This window comes from Chiloscyllium punctatum, chromosome X, assembly GCF_047496795.1.
Source record: "Chiloscyllium punctatum isolate Juve2018m chromosome X, sChiPun1.3, whole genome shotgun sequence".
NCBI lineage: Eukaryota > Metazoa > Chordata > Chondrichthyes > Orectolobiformes > Hemiscylliidae > Chiloscyllium > Chiloscyllium punctatum.
Window position 1 is genome coordinate 33,496,554 of NC_092791.1, and position 6,043 is coordinate 33,502,596.

The window sequence follows — 6,043 nt, forward strand, 5'->3', positions numbered from 1 at the left end:
GGATTGGCCATGCTAAATTGTCCCCGTAGTGCCCAGGGATGTGCAGGTTAGGGTGGATTGGCCGTGCTAAATTGCCCCATAGTGCCCAGGGATGTGCAGGTTAGGGTGGATTGGCCGTGCTAAATTGTCCCGTAGTGCCAGGGATGTGCAGGGTTAGGGTGGGATTGGCCGTGCTAAATTGTCCCTAGTGCCAGGGATGTGCAGGTTTGGGTGGGATTGCCGTGATAAATTGTCCCGTAGTGCCCAGAGATGTGCAGGTTAGGGTGGATTGGCCGTGCTAATTTGTCCCCGATGTGGTTAGGGTGGGATTGGCCGTGCTAAATTGTCCCGTAGTGCCCAGGGATGTGCAGGTGCGGGTGGGTTGACAGTGGGAATTGCAGGGATGGAAGAGGGTGGGCAGGACTTTCCTTGGAGTTCTGTGACTGAATTGTTCTCGTGTTGAAATCTTACACAATGTTCTCTCTTTTTAGTTTGTGATTTGACATTGTGGATGATTCAATAGATTCTTTTATCTCCACCCCGAGTCTGTCGATTCCTTCTGTATCAGAAGCAGCTCCCCTATCCCTTGTATACTTTGGAGTTAGCTGTCTCCTTATAACACAGTATTTCCTGCAATTAACCCATTTACTTTAACACATGTCCCTTTTGGCAAGCAGACTAAATTACCCATTTGTCATCAGGCAGCAGGTTATCAAGGAATGTTATCTCCTCTCTCCCAGGAAACAGCTTGTTTTCACTATTTCTTCCCAGGACAGTTAACTTGCACGTTGTCTTTAATTCCTTCATAACACCTCTTTGTCCCTTTCACATAGTCATACAGCACAGAAACAAACCCTTCGGTTTGACTCGTCTGTGCTGACCCAGTTTCCCAAACTAAGCTAGTCCCATCTGGCTGCACTTGGCCGTGTTCCTCTAAACACTTCCTGTCCATGTACCTGTCAAATGATCTTTTAACCATTATCACTGTACCCGTCTCTACCACCCTCCCACGGGCAGCACTATGGCTCAGTGGTTAGCACTGCTGCCTCATGACGCCAGGCGCCCAGGTTTGATTCCACCCTCAGGCGACTGTCAGTCTGAATGGAGTTTGCACATTTTCCCCGTGTCTGCGTGGGTTTCCGCCGGGTGCTCCAGTTTCCTCCCACAGTCCAAAGATGTGCAGGTTAGGGTGGGATTGGCCATGCTAAATTGTCCCGTAGTGCCCAGGGATGTGCAGGTTAGGGTGGGATTGGCCGTGCTAAATTGTCCCGTCATGCCCAGGGATGTGCAGGTTAGGGTGGGATTGGCCGTGCTAAATTGTCCCCGTAGTACCCAGGGATGTGCAGGTTAGGGTGGGATTGGCCGTGCTAAATTGTCCCCATAGTGCCCAGGGATGTGCAGGTTAGGGTGGGATTGGCCGTGCTAAATTGTCCTGTAGTGCCCAGGGATGTGCAGGTTAGGGTGGGATTGGCTGTGCTAAATTGTCCCCTTAGTTCCCAGGGATGCGCAGGTTAGGGTGGATTAGTCATTAAATGTAGTCATTAGAGGAATGGGGTCTGGTTGGGTTATTCATCGGAGGGCTGGTGTGGACTTGTTGGGTTGAATGGCCTGTTTCCACACTCTGGGGATTCTATGATTCCTCTGGCTTTCATCCCACCCAGGAACCAGCCTCTGTGTGGGAAAGTTGCCCGACTTTATTGCAGGGAGAGTTACCACCAATTCCTACAAAGTTGTGAAAGCTACACCGTCACAGGTTTACAGCTCCTTGATTGTAAAGTGAGCACTTTGACTGCAAACAAAGTGCGGTATTCACAAGCCTGCGAGTGAGGGGACTTTGGAACAACATTGCGGCTTAACCCTCAGAGCCGGGTGATAAACATCAAAGGCTGGGGAGGGTGGGTACATCTGCTGACGGCAGAGAGCTAGGTGGGGAAAGTGGTGAGGACATGGGGTGCCCTGCACAGGGGGGAATCAGCGAGCGGGCAACTTTGGCAGAAAGATGGGCATTATCTTAACGGCGAGAGGGTGCAGAGCTCAGCGACACAGGGGGATCTGGGTGTCCTAGTCCATGGATCACAGAAGGTCAGTCTGCAGCCACAGCAAGCAATCAGGCAAACTAGTCGGATGAGATGTTGTACTGTGAGGGGGATGCACGAGCAGGGAGGTTATGCCTCCCTTATACAGAGGCACTGCAAGGGCCACAGCCTGGTACAGGAATGGTCATTGTGCTTACAGAGGTGTGCTATTGGGTCGAGGGAAGTTCCGAGAAAGTTTGCATCATTAACACCCGGTATGAGCAGATTGCCGTGTGTGGAAAGGCCAGACTTGTACCCCCTAGGACTTTGGAAGGGGCAGAGGTGACCTGATCGAAAGTTCCTGTGGGGAGTTGACTGGGAATAAGTGTCGGGGGAGGGGATGTGGAAAGGATGTTTCGGGAGGCGCTCGTTTGCTCGTGGGATCCTGCTGTGCGCCAAGTCTCCCCCCCCCCCCAACCCCGCCTATTGTACTCCACACCTTTCAGAAGCCCCACACTCAGCTGGCTTGAGACCACGTGCCTCGAGTAGTTCATGGGCGCTACAGAAATGCACCATAGGGCCGTGGCCAATCAGCCCGTCATTGACAGTCCGTCCATTCCAATCCCATTGCCCTCAGACTGATTACCCCCCTCAACCTCCCACGGCCTTCTCTGCCCTCAGCAGGGCTGACGCAACAAGGCCTGAGTGGTACTGTCACTGGGCCGCAGACTCGGGCAATGCTCCAGGGGACCTGAGTTCAAATCCTGGAGCAGCAGGTGATTCAGGTTTTCAAAGTTGAGCAATAAGGGTCCCAATGGTGACCGCGGCAGGTGCATTGTTGATTGTCAGAAAGAACCCACCAGGTTCACTAAAGTCCTTCAAGGGGGAGTTATTGTGGAGGTGCATGTGTAACTGGGGTGGACAAAGTTTAAAAAAAATCACACAACACCAGGTGATAGGCCAACAGGTTTACTTGGAAACACTGGCTTTTACGTACTTACACACGATCACACTCACACGCTCACGCAGACCCTCTCTCATACACACGCTCTCTCTCAGACACACACACACAGGTACACCCTCTCATAGGTATACACTCTGTCTCTCACACACACACCCTCTCACAGGTATACACTCTGTCTCACACACACACACCCTCTCACAGGTATACACTCTGTCTCACACACACACACACACCCTCTCACAGGTATACACTCTGTCTCTCACACACACACACACCCTCTCACAGGTATATCCTGTCTCACACACACACCCTCTCACAGGTATATACTCTGTCCCTCTCATACACACACACCCACCCTCTCACAGGTATATACTCTGTCTCACGCGCGCACACACACACACACACACCCTCTCACCGGTTTATACTCTGTCTCACACACACACACCCTCTCACAGGTATGTACTCTGTCTCTCACACACATACACACACACCCTCTCACAGGTATATACTCTGTCTCTCTCTCACACACACACACACACACACCCTCTCACAGGTACATACTCTGTCTCACACACACACACACTCTCTCTCTCTCTCTCTCCCATACTCTCTCACACTCTCACTCCCTCACACACACTCCCTCTCCTACACAAACACATACTCTCTTCCACACACTCACGCTCTCTCCCCAACACAAACAATTACACCTCTCCCCCACACAACACACTCACTCTCCCTCCCCCATACTCTCTCACTCCCTCTCTCTCTCACACACACACACGTCTATGGGGGGAATGTGCATTTGCAGTTACATTCTGTTTTGTTCAAAAAGCACACAATCTGTAGACAGCCAATGCAAGTGACATTGTATAAATTGTTACTTTGGAAACAGAACCAGTCTCACTCAAGATTGGGATACAGACAGACTCTAACTTCACACCATTAATACATTGTCTGAGCTGAGACCTCACCTTGTTTAATAAAACCTGAAATTAACTGGAGAATGTGACTCAAAAGTTGGGATTTACATATTAATCAGTCAAACCCTGCATCCCCATTCTAAGTCATTAAAGACTTTTAGGTTTTGTTCAATACATCACATCAGTTGTATGACACTTTGATCTTTCACTAAACGTTCTGTGTCTGATGATCCTGCTACCTGACCCAAGGAGCGGCGCTCCGAAAGCTAGTGCTTCCAAATAAACAGCTAGTGCTGTTAGGCTATAACCTGGTGTGTGTGGTTTTTAACCTCAAGGATGCAAGCTGAGTGTCCTTACTACACGTGACTCCAGACCCACAGCTAATGCGGTTGAGTGTTCCCTGCCTTCTGGGCAATTTGAGACCGGCAACAAATGCTCGGCCCAGGCAGCTACGCCCTCCTCCCGTGGATGAATTTTAAAAAAAAACCCCAGACTGGTGATCCTTTACCCATCGCTAAATTGCTCCAGACCAGGCAAATTCCAGCAAATCTCCCCTGTGCATCCCCCGCACTCCAACTCCAATGTGATCACCTCCTTCCTCTGGCACGGAGACTGGAACTGCACACAGCTCGTGGCCTGACCCACGTTATAGACAGCTCCATCCTAACCTGAGGAAGGGTTGAGTCCACGTGGATTGCAATCACTGCAATTTCGGAAGGATGAGGACCTCATTAGAAGCTGGGGAGTTTGGCTGGTTGGAGGAGGTGGTGGGGGGGGCGGCGGGGAAGGAAATGCAGAGGTGGGGGGGAAATCCAGAACCGGGGATCACAGTCTAAAGGAGACGGAGTGGGAGAGATGGGGAGAGATGTCTTCACCCAGAGAGTTAGGGGTGGGGCGTGAGTCTGTGGGCCCCCCTGCCATACAAAGGGGTTGAAATCGAAACACTGAAAAGTATTGAAGAAAGAATCATAGAACCCCTACAGTGAGGAAACAGGCCATTTGGCCCAACAAGTCCACACTGACTCTCCAAAGAGTAGCCCACCCAGATCCATTTCCCAACCCTATTGCTCCACATTTACTGTGACTAATGCACTTAACCTACACATCCCTGGACACAACGGGACAATTTATCGTGGCCAATCCCACCCTAACCTGCACATCCCTGGGCACTACGGGACAATTTATCGTGGCCAATCCCACCCTAACCTGCACATCCCTGGGCACTACGGGACAATTTATCGTGGCCAATCCCACCCTAACCTGCACATCCCTGGGCACTATGGGACAATTTGGCACGGCCAATCCCACCCTAATCTGCACATCTCTGGGCACGACAGGACAATTTACCGTGGCCAATCCCACCCTAACCTGCACATCCCTGGGCACTACGGGGACAATTTAGCACGGCCAATCCCACCGTAACCTGCACATCCCTGGGCACTATGGGACAATTTGGCACGGCCAATCCCACCCTAACCTGCACATCCCTGGGCACTATGGGACAATTTAGCATGGCCAATCCCACCCTAATCTGCACATCCCTGGGCACTACGGGGACAATTTAGCATGGCCAATCCACCCTAACCCGCACATCCCTGGGCACTACGGGACAATTTAGCACGGCCAATCCCACCCTAACCTGTACATCCCTGGGCACTACGGGGACAATTTAGCACGGCCAATCCCACCCTAACCTGCACATCCCTGGGCACTACGGGACAATTTAGCACGGCCAATCGACCCTAACCTGCACTTCCCTGGGCACTACGGGACAATTTAGCACGGCCAATCGACCCTAACCTGCACTTCCCTGGGCACTACGGGGACAATTTAGCACGGCCAATCCCACCGTAACCTACACATCCCTGGGTACTACGGGGACAATTTAGCACAGCCAATCCACCCTAACCTGCACATCCCTGGGCACTACGGGACAATTTAGCACGGCCAATCCCACCCTAACATGCACATCCCTGGGCACTACAGGACAATTTAGCACAGCTTTTCCACCCTAACCTTCACAACATTGGACTGTGGGAGGAAACCGGAGCAACCGGAGGAATCCCACGCAGGCACAGAGAGGGGGCGAGAACAGATAGTCGCCCGAGGGTGGGGTCAAACCCAGGTCCCTGGTGCTGTGAGGCACCATGTCGCCCTCTTTCTTA